This window comes from Marmota flaviventris, chromosome 1, assembly GCF_047511675.1.
Source record: "Marmota flaviventris isolate mMarFla1 chromosome 1, mMarFla1.hap1, whole genome shotgun sequence".
Classification (NCBI taxonomy): domain Eukaryota; kingdom Metazoa; phylum Chordata; class Mammalia; order Rodentia; family Sciuridae; genus Marmota; species Marmota flaviventris.
The window spans coordinates 128,818,266-128,835,960 of NC_092498.1; positions in this window are offsets into that span (position 1 = coordinate 128,818,266).

Genomic DNA, 17,695 nt, shown 5'->3' on the forward strand with positions numbered 1-17,695 from the left:
AACCAAATCTCCTGTAACTCATGCATTTTTACTGAAAATGCCTAAAGAACCTTTATATTTAAATATAAAAAGAAAAAAAAAACAGAAGTGCTAAAGTCTTAATGAGGCAAGTACAAAAGAAGGACATTTTCTTAGAGCCCCTTAAAGCTGGTGGTTTTCCCACTGTGCAGTGCCTCTGAGCTCATTTAATTCCAATGGTGAAAATGTCATGATTGGCCATAAAGGTCAGGGGGTTGTTGTTTGACTGTTGAAGTTTTCTAACATTAAAAACTCATCTTCATATGGTCACAGGAAAACCTTCTGTGTGTTCCACTCTGATGATCTCTGCCCCACTTTGGCTGAATAGTTGTCTTCTGAGTGAGAGAAGGTGTTGGTCTCCATGCAGGAAGAAAGTTTAGCATCTGTGCTGAGACCTGGTGCTCAGGGGAGGAGCTGAGAAGTTGGGTATTGGATGGAAATGCATGGAGGGGGCACCCCCCACAGGTGCCCAGGTCTTAATCCAGAACACATTGTGAATTGATTATAAGTCTATTTTATTACTCTAGATTGGGAGGGGCACTATGGAGTAGATGGAGTTCAGGACGTTGGTCAACTGACATTAAAAGAGGAAGATTATTTAAAATTTTCTAGGTGGGCCTAACGTATCTCAATGGCTAAAAGTCTTAATGTAGAGTGTCGTGGACGGGAGCAGTGGAAGGGTCAGGGCTAGGGAGGCATTGGGAGGACACTGCTCGAGGCTGTGCTGGCTTTTGAGGTTGGAGGGTGGGCTGTGGGGTCCGGACAGCTTATACAAGACTGAAGGGGAAAGCAATTCTCTCCTGACCTTCTAGGAGTTACCTGGAGTTCTGACACAAATGTCAACCCAGAGGCCCGGGTATGTCTTCTCTCCACTCACCTGTAATGCAGTCAGTTTGTGTCATTTTAAATCATGAGATGGTGGCAATTTGGCATAGAACTGCTTTTAACAATAAAAATAAAATAAGTAAAACAAACAAAAAACACCAACCAAACTACTATAGGGAGCTTGATTGAAAACTGTGAGGACTCGCTCACATCTGAAATAAACATATCTTTTATTATTATTATTATTATTGCTGTGAACTATTCTCCCCTTGCCCTCTCCCCGGACCCCACAATCGCATATTTCTTTGACCTCATTCTTGGAACAGCCACTGCTTGTTGGAACCTGAGCTGTCCATTCAGTCCCCACTCCCCGAGCATGGCCATGTTTTGAGGGTGTCCAGGGCACCTTCTCTGGCATCTACAACAGTATACGGCAACTCCTAAAAGGGATGCTCAGACCACAGAACCATTAACCTTACAAAAATACAGTTTTTGATAATTCCTAGTAAGATTAAGGCAGCACCTTAGCTTTAGAAAATCTGTTTATATCTTGGTGAGAGGGATTTTCTCTTTCTAGAGACCTTTGGGCACAACCTTGAGAGGTACAATGGCTGAGACTATCTAAGCAGATTAACCAGGATCAAGGAACCCCACATTGCCGCAGTCTGGCTGGGCACACAATCACGAGCCACCACACAGCTTGTAGATTCAAACAGCAACTCTTTATTCCCGAACTCACACCAGCCATCTACAATCACGTTCTGGGGAAATCCACGTTCTCTGCCCAAATCCACATCCACTGGGCTTCTATCTCCCAAAAAATACTGTCTGAATCCCGTGAGAACTCAAGGGGAACTCAGGCAGCAGGATACGCCCTATTCCCAGCAGGAATAATCTTAAACCTGGAACCACCCTTAAACCCGGATAGTCCTAAACCGGGAACGCCCTAAACTCGGATCCGCCTTGGTCCTTGAGCAAGGTCACCTACATGCAATGTCACTGCAAAATGTCCTATTTCCACGAGTCCTTCCACTAAGCAACATGGGGTACACTGGCAAGGAAATTGTCATACCTACTTGGCTAATGGCTCCCAGCACCACATCTCCAGACTGATGCAAATGTCCCCACCTGCGACCACGGCAGGACAGGTGACCTTGCCTGTCTAGGCCTGTAATGGGGCCTGGCAAGACCTAAGAGGCCACAGGCTCCGGGGCTCCTTATCTGCAAACAAGCAGATTTCTGTATGTCAAGAAATAGTGCGCAACCTCAGAGTCACCGCTATTTTCAGTTCTATTATGAACCAGGGATAGAATGCAATCTTGACTGGTTCTGTGTACCCTGGGTCCTTGGCCTGCTGCACAGGACACCCAGGACACCTGCAGTGCCTCCTTAGTGGGAGCCCTGCACAACTCTCCAGGGCTCCAATTACTTGAGCTGCAGGGCGTGGCTTCCAACTAACAGGAAGCAGAGATTTAGCTCTGATCTGTATTTAGCTGCCCTTCTCAATGCCCCAGACCCAATCTAGAGCAGTTCTTGGGAGTAGGAAGAAATGTCACTGTGATGGGCTCAGGGGACATGGAGTGCCCCTCTGCAGAGACTCTCAGACTGCTGGCAACTCCCAAATCCCTTGCTCATTCCCACTCTGGTGACTATCAGGACTCCTAATGGGTCCATCAGGTTCTGAGCCTTTGGAGAGGGCCTGGCACACACTGCAGGACACTCTGCCAGCCTGCCTTCTCCTGCTACCCAGGGCAGAGGGCTTCTCTCCACACTGTAGCCTCACGTGGCTGCTCCCTGGTTGCTCTCTGGTGAGGCTCTTGGGGTCACAGCCTGGTTTTCCCTTTTGCCTCTGAATGAAGATGCAGATTAGCCGAGGTGGTCAGTTCAATAATTTATTTGTTATTATTGCCCTGAAATTCAGGCAAGTGCAGTACCCAGGAGTCAAATGGATTTTCCAGACTTCCCACGGTGCTGGCTTCTTTTGGCTGGTGAGGGCCCACTCGGGACTCACTCCACTGGGTCCTGCCACCAGCACCACAAATGCCTGCTTCCTATCCACCCATGTCCCTGACATCTCTCCGGGAAAAGGCCCCCCTCCAAAGCACAGAGAGGGCTTCTGTCAGAAAAACAGATGAGCTTGTTGATGAAAGGGATGGAAATTTGAGTCATAATGAGCTACTGTCTCATAAATGAGAGCTAATTACATTGTCAGCACTATTTACAATTTCATGTCAACCAAGATAAAATCATCCTGGTTAAGTGCAAAGAAAAATTACATTTATTTAGCACTTATTAAGGGAGGGGAGAGGTGGGGAGGGGGGAGGGTGGAGGATGGGAAAGGCAGCGGAGCACAACAGACACTAGTATGGCAATTTGTAAATCAATGGATGTGTAACTGATGTGATTCTGCAATCTGTGTATGGGGTGAAGGTGGGAGTTCATAACCCACTTGAATCAAAGTGTGGAATATGATATGTCAAGAAATTTGTAATGTTTTGAACAACCCACAATAAAAAATTAAAAAAAAAAAAGATTGCGATCCAGGAGACTCCAAATTCACTTAGCTTTGAAAATGTGTTCCAAGGCTTTGGAAGAGAGAGAGTGGCTGTTTCACAGCTCAGATGGCACAGCACATGAGCTGTTAACCACATCTCCTGTGTGTCAAGAGGTGCGGTGGGTGCGGCCTCAGTCAAACTCCTGTTGGAAAGGGATTGGGCACTGTCTCGGGGAGCGAGGGGACAGTTTCACAGACTGCCACAGAGACTACTGGATTTAGTTCCAGAAGCTCTTCTTTGCTCACAAGGCTCAGGTACTAGAGTGGCCTCTGCCAGTAGCCCAGTTCAGCTGGGGACGAGCCCAGTCTAGCCAGGCCTCCCCGTTTCATGGCAGGTGGTGCCCGGAAGCAGTGCTGCTCCACTTGGATGGTGTCCCCTGGTGTTCTCATGACACACACCCTGTCACTACATCCACAGGGTTGTTCCATTCATAGGACTCTTCAGTGAGGCTTCTCACCATAGCCACAACCCATCATGAGCGTCCTGCTGTGCACGGGAGCTAGAACCCTCTCCCCAAGTCAAGACTGTGCCCCCAGGTCGGCCATCATCGGAAGAAGAAGTCCATGAAGCACACATGCCGTGGTACTGAAATACTGAGTGAATCCCACGATACCCCTCAGGTCAGCATAAGCTTTCCCAAGGAAACATACATTATGCTGAAGTGCACTGTTAAGGACAAAAAGTACACTTTCAAAAACTAAAGAATAAAATAAGCACATTACCATCATCTCATTTAAAGGCATTTATTCATATCATCACATTTCTGCTAAACATCTAAACCTTTTTGATCTTAGATTTATGACGTACATATTATGCTGTTCTCCCTCCAAATATTAGCATATCAGACTTTTAATTAATTAATTCCATTAAGGTTATCAACCTTATAATTAGATTATTTTGGACCCCAACACCTATGGCTATGATTCTGATATACTTGGGTGTTTTGCAGTAGTTAATTTAAACAGCTGAACAGATAAAACAAAACCTGGCTTTGTCTAAAAGCTGAGTCTTTCCCCCAATGGCACGGAAATTTGAAGTATTGACTAAAAAAGATGAAGTAAGCTTTTATTATGACACAAGTCAAAATTAAATTGTAAATTACCACAGATATTTTGGAAGACATAAAGGTTTCTTAAAACCAAAGACAGAATTAAAATATGATAAAGCTTGAAAAAAGCCAGATTTCCTTTGCTATAACAAAATAGTTGAGATGATGAACCTAAAGAGAGGAAAGGTTTATTTGGGCTCAGGGTTTTGGAGGCTTCTGTCCATGGTGAGTGGACCCTGCTGCTTTGGGGTCTGTGGCAGGACAGGGCGGGGCTGCATGGTAGAGCAAGATGCTCACCTCACCTGACCACCAAGCAAAGGCGGGAAGAGGAAGGGCTGGACTCCCATATCCTCTCAAGGTGCAGCCAATGACCTAACTTCCTCCAACCAGGCCCTGCCTCTTAAAGGTGCAGCCACCTGCAGAGGGTCCCCACAGGCTGGGACCAAGGGTTCAGCACACGGACCCTCACTCAAGATCCAAATGGCAGCAGAGAAGCTTCCAGCTGCCCTGAGAATGGGTAAGAGTGGCAAACAAGGGCTCGACAATGACCATGGGATTGCCTGGGTGCACAGTTCCCTGGGCCACGGACAGCCCCTATGCAGGCCCACAGCACTTCTGATGTGAAACGGGAGCAGTCCCTCCCGAGAGCCCAGCTCTGCTCTGCACCCAGGGGGGCTCAGCTGAGTCCCAGCTGGACACAGCACCTTCCCTGCTTCCTTGATGTCAGCAGGGGCAGCTGCAGGACCCATCTGCCTCCATCTGCTGTGAGAGAAGAGCAAATCCTGCATCTCCCGGACTGCCCTGCTGCTCAGTTGGTTTAGATTAGTGCTGCAAAGCCGCCTCCTGGGGCCCTGCTGACAAGCCAGTCAGCACTCACCGGGGTGACCCGGGCACCTCTGTGCCTGAAGCCGGCCATGCCCGCTCCTGCCTCAGGGGCCCCCCCTTGGCCTCTTCCCTCCTCAGAGGACAGTGTCCCCATGCCCTCCAGGGGAGCCTGCCCTGCCCCCCGTCTCAGGCAGCCCCGTCCCCCACCCTATCTCTCCATCTCATCACCCCTGATGTTACCTTCGTCACACTTCATCCCGCTGTCACCAAGGGCCACTCACATCACTGCACTGGGCACAGGTGTCACTCTCCCCAGGTGCACACAGACGCGTCCTCTGTACCATGTGTGGAGACAGAACCCTAACCCGCCCCTGCTCTAAGGAGGTGGTGTGCCTGGCACTCAGCCTTGGGTCCAGCTCCCTGTCCTGGCAGAGCCAACCCAGAGCCAGGACATGACCAGCAGGAGGTAGCTGGATGACACTGGCTGCAGAGACGTGCCTGTTGCTCTCCATTCACCCAGAAGTCCTGTGACACTAGTGTGACAGCACCTGTGTCCTGTCCTCTCCTCCTGGATTCCTCTGCACCTGCAGGACCCAACCTGGTGCTGTGGCAGGAGCAGCCGCCTTCAGCCACCTGGGGTGGAAATAACCGACCGCAGGACCCTGAGTCTCCAGGGCACCCGGGGCCTCTGCCACCAGTAAACAGCTCTGGTCTGCTAAACCAGGACAGAGACGCTTTGATGCAGCTTTACCTGCATATGACACTCCAGGTCCCTAAAGGCCTGGCCGTCCCAGCCTTGACTCACTATGAGGGGCCAGATTGAGACCAGTGCTGCCTCACTCTGGCTGAGCCTCCACCCAGCACAGATGCTAATGCACGAATTAATAAACTCTGCACTGATCACATTGATTAATCCCAGCATATGCTCATTACATGGAAATCAGGGGCTGTGTGCCTGCTTCAGGGAACACAAGAGCCTCTTAAACCCAAGCGCACGCTGGCACTGTCTGTGCCCAATGATGGAACCACTTGGGATTTCCCTTGTGTGTTTTCTTCATGGCAGCAGCATCTCTGAGGTTTGTGGGCATCCTCGAGGGTCTCAAAGGAGCTGTGTTTAACCAGGCACACCTGCAGCCACAGCAAGCTCAAACCTCATCCTGAGGAAGCCCCACCCAAGTCAATAGGAGACACTAACAAAGGACAGACAGTGAGAATCACGTTATCTAAAAAGCCAGAGATGGAAAGTGTGTGTGAGTGTGTACGTTGGCCTTACTAGGCATCATCTGAGGTAACTATTAAACGTCTCTGCGGATGTCCACTAGCATTTAGAGCATCTTTAACACACTCCATTCAGGTCTGGGCATGGTAGCACATGTTTGTAATCCCAGCAGCTCAAGAGGCTGAGGCAGGCGGGTCCCAAGATTGAGGCCAGCCTTGGCAACTTAGTGACACCTTGTTTCAAAATAGAAAAAAATAAAAATAAAAAGCCTAGGGTTGTAGCTCAGTGCTTAAGCACCCCTGAGTCCAATCCCTGTTACCAAAAACACACTCCATTAGAAGTTTTCATTTATTTCTAGGACACTAATACCACCCCCTTTCACAGACAAGGTAACAGGCACAGAGAGTCGGGTGCTGCTGGCGCCCCCCAGTGGTGAGGGCCAGCACTAGAGCTCAGACCTGTCCTCTGGCTGTGGAGCTGAGCTCTTCCTGGGCTCTGCTCAGGGTCCAGCTTGGTCGTGGATTTCCCAGGTGACTGAATAAGCCGCGTTTCCTCTGGACCTCAGGTTGACTGCACAGGAAGTTAGGTAATAGCACTTCCTTAGCTTGGGAGCCTCAGTGAGGCCAGACATAGGCAGGAGGGCCTCTGTGCTGACACCCCTGCAGTCTAGGCTAATCGTTTCCTGCATGGAGGACTGAGCAGCCCCATCTCCCCGACACGGCACACCACCCTGTGTTCCCATCCTGCTGTCTCAGTGCCCTGCACAAACCATTCACTCAGGGAGAGCCACCTCCCATATCTTCCCTCCTCACCAGGGGACCTCCCCTCCTCCATTCCTGTTTCCTCTTCCACCTGAAATGTCCCCTCTAGGGATCCAGGGACTGTCCATCCACAAAGAGCCCAATGTCACACCCAGTCTCCCTGACGTGACCTAGTGCTCCACTCTTCTCCACACCCTCTGCGTCTTCCCACCCAATCCCAGGCTCTCCAAATGGCACCTCATAGATTTGTTTGTTTGAGGGGTTGAACCCTGAGTGCTCTGCCACTGGTCATGTCCCCCGCCTCCCCCAACTTTTTGAAATTTTAACACTAAGTTGCTGAGGCTACCTTGAGCTTGCCATCGTCCTGCATCAGCCACCCGAGTAACTGGATCACAGGTATGTACCACTATGTTTTAAATATCTGTGACCCAGCACACAGTTTGGTTCACAGTGGGAAATGAACACTATGCGTTGAGTTTAATCTACCCTGAGTGTGTACTTGGAGGTCCACACTAGTTGGAGTGCCTCCTGATCACCATATCCAAACATAGCCTTGTGTTTCATTTGTTGGTACCAACTCACTGCTTACCTGGTGGCAATGGCTTAGCCTCTGGCTCATCTTCCCTGACAGGGGCTGTGAGACTAATTCTTCTCTGAGCAGCAGGTGTAAGCTTTACAGGTGAGGCAAACTCAAACATGCCCACGTGGACTCTTAGCATTTTTCGAACTCGTCTTGTATATATTCCTTTCTACACCCTAAATGCAAAATTGTCCTTTGGGATGTTTGCATTTGGCATGAATAAACATGGATGTGCGCAAGATGAGCTTGAGAATGTTTTAAATTCAAACCTAGATCCTTTCTGAAGCTATTTAGGATGCAGGACAGTGCCCTATTGAGAAGCATCCCCTCTCTAAACACAGTGGCACATGCAATCATGGGTCTTGAGTAGTCCTTGCAGGCATAAAGCAGGGAGTGTACTTGGCTTTTAAAAATCCCTTTATGGCATGTATCAGGCCATGTATTCCCTGCTTCTCCATAGAGAAGCCTCAGGCTGGCTTTCAGTTTATATAGGGCCTGTGGAGTCTCGTGTTCCCTTTCTAAAGGGAGCGGCCACTTGGTGCAAGTTTTGTTTGTGGGCACCCATGGGGCCCTGAGCCCATTTTTTTTCCTTTCTTTTTGCACCAGGGTCTGCAAAGTGCCCAATAATTCTCAGCCTCTGAGCTGCCACCTCATGCTGGACTCTTTTGCCTCTGGGTCCTTATTCAGCACAAGTGAGTAGCTCTCTCCAGGGTCAGTGTGTGGAGACTGGCAGGGTCATGTCCCTGCACTTTTGTTCTCTCTCAAATGCTGACCACAGCCACCCCACCTCCATATTTAGTGTTCCCCAAACTGTGTGTCTGCTGAGAGTTCCACTGGCTTCTCTGCTATTCGATGTCACTTTCCTTCTCTTTGGCACCTCAGCCTCACCTCCCTGGTCACCCAGAACCCCTCTCCAAGGGTAAGATTCTCATAAGGCACTTCCTTTCTTTCCTAGGGGCCTTGTCCCTCAAAGTCCCTCAAGATGGGATGGAACATAGCTGCTCTGCTATGTGCTAACAAAATACAATTTCTTTGTCCATTGATGTAGTGTGTTCAGCTATTCTAGGGGGAGGGCTGGTCCACTCAAAGCTGAAGTGTCTATATGGGGGTGATAAGTTCCCTGAAAATTGCAGAGTTAAATAAAACAATATAAATAAAATATAAAACCACCCTCTTTGAATTCATCTCAGCATATTTTTGGTCTTTGTGTTCAGTTTTTTGAGTTAGATACCTCAAATTAATATAATGGGCTAAGCTTATCTAAGCTTATATAACTTTACAGGGCTCACAGCTGAAAGGGTGGAAAAAAAGGGTATTAAAGAAACTGGAAAGCATTTTCCATTCTATTTTAGGAGAGAAAGCTAAGTCCAATGATCTGTGCTCTTCCATATGAAGTTCAAACCTCTATGCCATGCCACCGTAATAAACTATGTTACATTCGCACAATGAATGTTATTCAACTATAAAAATGATCCATGGAGCCAGGAGAAGATATGGAGGAAATGTGGGTGCATGCTGCTAAGTGAAATAAGTCAATCTCTAAAGGTTATACACTACATTATTTCAAATAGATGGCAATCTCAAAAAAGACAAAATTACGGTGACAATAAAGAGGATGTATTGGCAGAGGTTAGGAAGAGTGGGGGGAAGCAATAAATAGGAGGAGCCCAGGGACTTTTAGGGCAGAGAAATTATGATGTAAGGTACCTTAATGGTGGATTCAGGACACAAGGCATTTTTAAAAGTCCACATAATGTATGATACCAACAGAGTAGCCTCTTGAAAACTAGGGGCCTTAGTTAATAATGATGCAATAGGATTAGCTCAAAATTAGAACGAATGTACCAGGTCTATGCAAGATAATGCTGATAAAAGGGGAGCTGGCAGAAGGTGAAGGAATGTACAGAAACTTTTTATACTCTCTGCAAAGCTAAAACTGACTTAGAAGTAATCTATTAAGTAAGTCTCTTCCAAAACAATAAGTACTGTTTTCAGAGCATTGCTTGTGGACTCAGTCACAACAATATAATTAAATCCTTTCAAGCCTGGCATTTAAAAACAAAAAAAATCATCTGGCTTTTTCTGTGGGATTCATAATATGCTACTCAAAGTATTTTCCTGATTTATTTTTACAACAGCATTAGTTAGGCAAACAGAACTCAAGGCACTGTGGTATTTTAGGTAATAGAGCACATTTGCATAAAGTAAGCCTCTGGGGTGTCCTTCAAGACATACCAGGAATCTCTGAGGATGGCAGGAGGAGGGTAGGGCTTTGCCTGAGCATCCTCAGTTGTCTGCAGCTTTAGTTCATCTTGGTTTCCATTGCTGAGATGGCCCTGAGTAATTAATGGTTTATTTTGGAAATCAATGCCTTGTCTCTGCCAGCCCATTCTCACTTTGGATCCCCATCATTTTTCCCTTGGTAAGAAACCTGCAGGAAGCCACTGTTCTAGGATCTACTTCCACAGAAGTATAGTTCATGGGAAGCAGAGCGCTGGCTTGAACCCCAGCAGGATGCATTTCTGGAGTCTCAGGTCAGCTGTGCAGCCATGAGGGGCAGTGCAGGAAGGCAGCGTTGAGTCCTTGCTTGTCCAGGCCAGGGGGCCCTAACCCTGGCTGGGGATCTTATCAGTCAGTAGAAACCTGTGTGCTGCTCACACTTCATGAGGAGCTGAGGTCACTGAGGGTTGGAGCTGAGGCCAATACCCCAGCTCTCAGTCTGCCCATCACTCTGTGGGTCCAAACCTTGTTGGACTGTATAGTAACCAAACATAAACCAGCATGTATGCTGAGGAACTCACCAGCCGGCTTGCTATGGTTGGATCTGAAGTGTCCCCCCAATCTCAATTTTTGGGGACCTATGTTGGTCATCTTTCTGTCACTGTAATAAAATGCCCAAAATAATCAACTTGTCAGTTGATTCCTTATAAGAAGGAAGGACTTGTTTTGGCTCCTGGTTTCAGGGCCTTCAGTCCATGATCCCTTCATTCCACTTTGTTTGGTGAGGCAGAGCACCGTGGCCGGAGGTCAGGGCAGAACAGTGCTGCTGACCCTAGGGAGACCCAGAAGCAGGTGTTTGTGCAACATTTGACTTGCACAGTATGAGGAGGAATCAGTAACTGCATTGACAAGCTACAGTCAAATTCTCTGCCATGAACTACCTAGCCAACACCCCCCCCCCCCAAAACACACACACACACACACGAGCATGCAGGCCAAAAGATTTGAAAATAAGTTGACAGGCTATGGGGACCCTGTTCTTCCCCCCTTCTCTTCTCATTTCCTGGTTTCCCTGAGCTGAACAGCTTCCTCCTCCCTGTGCTCCCAGCATGCTGTGCTGCCTTGCCACTGGCTCCAAAGCACAAGGATTGACTGATCCCTTGAAACCTCTAAAACTGTGAGTCAAAAGAAACCTTAATTCTTTTAAAATGGATTATCTCAGGTGCTTTGCTACAGGGATGGAAAGCTGATCAACACAGTCCATATTATTTTCAGCTTATTATTTGACTTATCACCCAAACATTTCCAAATCCTTGAATTCACAGGCAGAGTCTTTCTCCAGTGAACACGTGATTAATACAAGAAGCAACTTCCCTGAACCACCTGGGCCCTGTGCAGGGTGCTAGACAGCCCAGATCCTTCATGGCCTCTCCCTAGGAGGGCTTGATAGGGAGATTTCGTGTGTTCTCCTTGCTGCTCCTGCTTTAGGATCACAGTACAAGCAGTCCCCCTGATGCACATGTGCTGCAGCCTGGCTGGCTGGGCAAACTACCTGGGGGGTGACCAGCAACTTGTGTACATTGATACAGCAGTAGTGGGAGCCATTTATTGTAGGACAGGAGGGATATATATATATATATATATATATATATATATATATATATATATATATATATATATCTTGCACACAGCTTATCTTAATTAACATAAACTAGATACAGAAGTCAACCAATAAGGAATCTCTACACTTAATGGCTCCCTGGCGTTACTTCACAAACCACTCCCTCTGGCAAAATGCCAGGTGCCATCTTGACTTGTTTACAGACCCTAACACACATGCTCTCCAAATGGCCTTTGGACTGTGAAAGCCACTCATAATAGCAAGGTGCAGAGGCGCCTGGTGAGGGTTGCAAGTTCAGTGGGTGCTGCTCATCTGTCACATCAGCTGGTGCTGCAGTGGTGGGGGAGGGGTGGTTTGTACCAAGAGAAACAGAATGAAAGGGCTCAGGTGCTCTTCCCTGTCTCCACCCCTGGCCCTGCCTGCCCCTGTAGCACTCTCTCCTTCTAGTCTCATACCTTCCAGGTGAGGGGATCCTATTGGGATCCACTTCATACAGGTGGCAGAGACCAGGCTCAGAGAGGGACATTAAGTCTATCCAAGCAGCTTGTGTCCTGGGCTTCCTTGGATGCCATTTCAACAGTGCCTCCTGCCTGGGAATGTCGAGATACTTAGCTGTTGATTTAAAGAGGAAATGTGCCTAAGAAGTCATTTTTAGGGGCGTCAGGAGCCAAGAGGATGAACATGTTTCTTTTTGTGAAAACTTGTCTATGTTTAACCTGCTTTGCTTAAAACTAGCCACCTGAAATCTACCTCTGAGGAAGTAGAATTATCCCTGCCCTTTATTCCCTCTAAGAAGACATTTTCCTGACTCAACGAAGAAGCATCCTGAGTTGAAAAGGAAAAAAAAAAAAAACTTTTGCTGACTTTGTGTCTGGGATAAACTTTTCACATTTAACAAGAATAAGTAACTATTGCTCCTACTCACGCTATAAAATAGGTCAGGAAACCAGGCACGGGAGGTGGGAGATGCCTTGCAGGAGCAGAAGGTAACCTGCAAGGCAATTTTCGCCTCCTCCTTCCCAGTTCCCTTGCTGTGGACAGATGATCTTTTATAGAAAAATCTCAAAGTGGCACGTCAACTCCACTAACTTCCCATGGTAGAAAAAACATGGCTGCATCTCAGAACAGAAAAACTCAATTGTGGTGTGGGAAGCTCTCTATTTGCCACCTGACAGCAGAAGGCGGGGATGGAGATTGGCCGTGTCTATTTCTACTCCTTCCTCCATCTTTTATCAAGGTGGCTGACCCAGGAGCCTCCTCAACTCAAGTGCCTTTGGCAGAGAACCTGATTTCCAAGTTAAAAAAAAAAAAAAAAAGGAATGACCTTGGGGGCCACAGATAAAGCAAGAAGCTGAAAGCCATAGATGATACTGGATTACCTGCTGCAACATGTGACCGAATCAGCCAGGATCACTCCGGTGAACTGGGCTGGCTACTAAATGACCACACAGAGGCAGAAAATACCTTTTGGGGGGTTCAGTGATGGCTTCTTGACCTCAGCTCCCACAAGGGAGGCTAGAGAGGCAGGCAAAAGAGAGAGAATGCCTGAAACCCTCCTATTTATTGGGGGGAAGCCCTTCAAGAATATTCCACCCAAACAAAGTAAGGGATTGGGTGACAGCCAACAGCAGGGTGTGGCCCAGTCCCATTGGGGAAGCCCACTCTCAGAACTGCACTTCCTTGCTTTCACACTGCAAGCAGAGGCCAGTTCCGCACCTTCATTATTCAAGGCCAAGGGGAGGTGCTCAGTTCCTGTTCATAGAGGCCCCCAACAATGACCCATCGGTCACATAGTGGGGCTTAGTATGAGAGCTTGAGTTGGGATTTTATGAAATCATAACCAGTCGAAATAGATTTCCCAGGATTCCTGGGAGTGAAATCATCAACTTTGACCCAACCACTGTATTAATTAACCTCATTCTAGCAATGAGAAAAAAAATATATTTTGGTTTCAAATGCCTTCCCTTAGGGAACATGCAACCTTATGAACAGCGTGATTTATAATCTTGGTTCAGGGGGAAATAAATTGCAATGTTGGGGTTTGGTTGCAAAACCAGAATTGAGATACCATCTTTCTGCATGATTCATTGGGACTAAATTGGTTTCTGGAGGGGATGATAAATCCAGACAGCCTCTGACTTTTGCAATACATCTTAATGAAATGCTTCAGTAGGCTCTTATCCATGCTCCGACAGCCAATGGCTTTCCTTTTACCTGGGCCAGAGCATTTTAATTTTTTTTTATTTTTATTTTTAAATGATTTATCACTACTCTACTAAGTCAATCTAACCACTAGCATTGTACATCTTAGTCAAATGTTTTAAGTTATTTATACATAGTAACTATAAAACGGGGATAGTTCAGGCATGGTGTGGAGTCAAGATTACTTCTTTCAAATTTGTCATACAGAAAAGGATTCCTGTGTAAGACAGAAAAAAATTCACATTGACAATGTTTTTAATTACTACCTTGATGCAGTGAATTGTGACCTTAATTTCACAGTCTCTCAAGTACTTGCTCAGAAAAATAATGTTTCACAGAGTATTTGGGAATGCAAAACACATTGTCATGGTAGAAAACTTAGAAATTCAAAAGAAAAATAGGCCAGACTTGAGCTTCCACCCTATGCCCGTCAAGAATGGCCATTTCTTGTTGTGCAGTCGTCTGTGCTTATACCATGTATAAATATGTACATGTGTTCCATGGGTTTTAATGCAGTTATTGAATGCATCATGAGAATGGATTCTGTTTTATGAACACCCAGTCTCCTTCCTATTGGCCATTGGCCATAATTTTTGTCACTGTTCTATGTATCTCTTTGATAATTCCTCTGCTCATGACCTCTTTGAACAAGTGTCCAGGCATACACTGGGGTACTTCTGAGAAAGGGGGCTGCTGGGGTCCTCACACATTTACCCTTGGGAAAGGCCTGTGGGGCATGGCCAGGTCCAGGAACAGTGCCCCAGGCAATGCCTTCTCCTGCCATTAGGCCTTTGGTTGCAGAATAAGACCTCCTGGGACTCCACATGGAACCAAAGGCCCCCCTGTGCACAATGGGATCAAAGCCAGTCTTCCGCAGGACAGGAGACAACCATGGAAACACCCCATCCCCAAGAGACCTGCAGAGAAACAAGCCTGCCAGATCTCTTCTAGCCCATCTGAGCTCATGTCCCTGAAAGGACAAAGACAGCTCCCCCTACAAAAAAAAAAAAAAAATGAGGAAGAGGAATCCTTAGTTATATATTTATTTTATAGTTATATATACAAATATATACACACATATTATATGATATAAATGACTGTATATAATAAAATTAAACATTTATTGAATGAATACATTCAATTTATTTTGAATTCATGTAAAATGTATTTATATGTATATATAAAATGGCACATATTTTATGTTTAATCATATACACATAAGCACATATAAATTTATGTATTTATAATATAAAACCTGGACATCAAAGTCATGGTGAATAGAAAAGAAATCCTTAAATTTTAACCTATTGGATTCAGGCCAAATTAATTAAAACTCTGCAGGTGTTGAGTGCTTGATTCATGTTAGAATCTGATTACTTCTATGGTCAGTACTCAGCTCAAGAGGCAAGGTAGGACAAGCCCCCAGAGGCCTGCCTAAGCTCCTTCCCATTCCATCTATTCAAAGGAATCCACTATCCTGATGTCTGACAGCCTCAATTAATTCTACATGTGTTTTATATATATATAAATGGAATTGTACTATATACATAGTAGTTTTTCTCTATGGACCCTGGGCAATTCTGTGATGGGCAAAAGATTTGCAGCATGCATTTCTGTGTCCGGCTTCTTTTGCAAAACTGTATTACAAGTAGTTATGGAAAATTCATTGTCGTTGCTGTAGAGTGTTCTTGGCATGAGCACACCACAACACTACAACCTAGCTGTCCATCCTGCTTTAATGCTTACTTTATGATTCTCACAAATGCTACTTGAGGATGTAGGCAGAATTCTAGGTTCTGACAAGGACAGTTAGAGTCTTCCTGGAAGAGATGGACACAGCTGATCATAACTTAGATAAAGATAATGGTGTGTGAGCAGTCGTCCAGAGGTTTGGGGAAGGTGAAGTGGAGGGGAGGGAAAAGTAGGTTGAGTGGTCATGGCCAATGCCTCCAGAGAGAGAGAGTATTTGTACTAATACCCAAATAAAGACCAGGGATCAAGCAAAATTAAGTGGAATGGAAGATCGATCCAGAACAGGGTGGGATTAAAACAAGCAGCCTAACCTGAGAGGAAATCTAAGCTGCTTGAGGAGCAGCAAGAGACAGAGTGACAGGAACCTGATGCAGAGGGACTGATGGGGCATGGGGACTCCAGGTGGCCATCGGGGGCCAGAAGGAAGATGCCCACAGGCCATGGTGAGGGCGAGGCTGTCACTGTGGCTCTGGAGCAGGGGGGTCCCATAGTCGTGTGCACTGCAGAGAGCTCTCATTTCCTGTGCTCTTTGCTGTCTGAACAACTGTCTGTCCGTAGGCAATGAAATAGGTGGGAATATAAGAGAATAAACAGACTTTATTGGGTAATGGAAATGGGAATTTACAGTAATCCATTTTGAGAATTCTCATTTCTACTTTAGCAGAGCCACGAAACACAGATTAGTTTTGCCCCGAGAGGAGCTGGAAAAGCCCAGCTCCTGCCTCCATCCCCAGTGGTCTCTGCCCCCTAGTTGGCTACTTTGTAGGTCAGAGCAGGTTCTAAAGGGAAAATCACCATGACGGCTCTTCTAACTCTGCTGAGCACAAAGTGAATTAGATGAGACTTCTGAACATGCTTTTGATTTTTTAGGGAAAAGATTCATAAGTAATTGGTTCAGGCAGAAACCATTCTCGTCCTGCTGTGCCTTTAAAAATAAATTATACAGATAAGTTGTGTAAGAAACAATAATGACCCTGTGGAGGTTGCCTCTTGCTGAATGAACCCTGAGCATTCACCTCTCAGTCTGTGAATCCTGTAAGAACCCGGGGCTTCTCATTTATTTCCAGTGTCACCTGCCCTCTTGTCTTATGAACCCACTCCATTGACTTTCCTCACTTATTCTTTGTGTGTCACATATTAATGCTTATTTAGGAGTGACTGTTTGCTGAGATGCCGATTTTTAAATCCGTGAAGAGGTAATGTGTGGAAAAGGAGAGGCTTTCCCTTCAGGTGAGTTGAAGAAGCTGGCTCCCACCAGTGATGTTAATGGTGGCTATCTCTTTCTTGTAGGGATGCTGAAATATCCTGTTTCATTAGACTCTAAATTAGCTTACTCATCCATATACCCATTAAGCAAACACTGTTGGTATACAGTAAGGTCTACACATTTCCTGAATGGGATTAAAAAGAGAAACCTGGTTCCTGCCCATGGAAAACTTAGAACTGAGTATCAATAAAGAGATTCACCTTACTTCAATTGTTAAGGAGCTATTGCAGGGGATTACAGGGTTCTCCTTTCCCACATAGAAACACACATGAGTGCTCTACCTGAAAGACTAACCCTATGTATTCTACCTGCATTTTAACCTGATATTTAATGAATGCATTTAAATGTTTTATTTTAAGCTACCTATTTTGCTTTTATAGTTCTTTTAATCCTAAATATTAAAAATATCAAAAAAGGACTTTAAAATTAAAGAATAGTCAAAGGGCAGATAAAAGATGCAATTCTCATCTTTCTAAACTCGTGCTATGTAAAGGACCAAACACAATTGATTAAATTAATGAGTTAAATGATCAGAAAACTATAGGAAACAATTTCAAATGCACAGAATATGGGCCACCAAGGGTAGTGAGTCTTGAGAAAATGAAAAATAATGAGGTGAATTCCAGAACTGTCCTAAATGCTGCTTTTAGAGGGTGTCCACAGGAACGGAGGGAGAATGCAGGGTGAGGCTGTCTACTGCAAAATGAGGAGACAGACAAGAGGGTCCAGGCAGCTGAAGGATGCAGAGCAAAGTCTCTGGAGACCTGTGGGGGTCCTTCCAGCTGTCCAGCAGGGTGCTGAC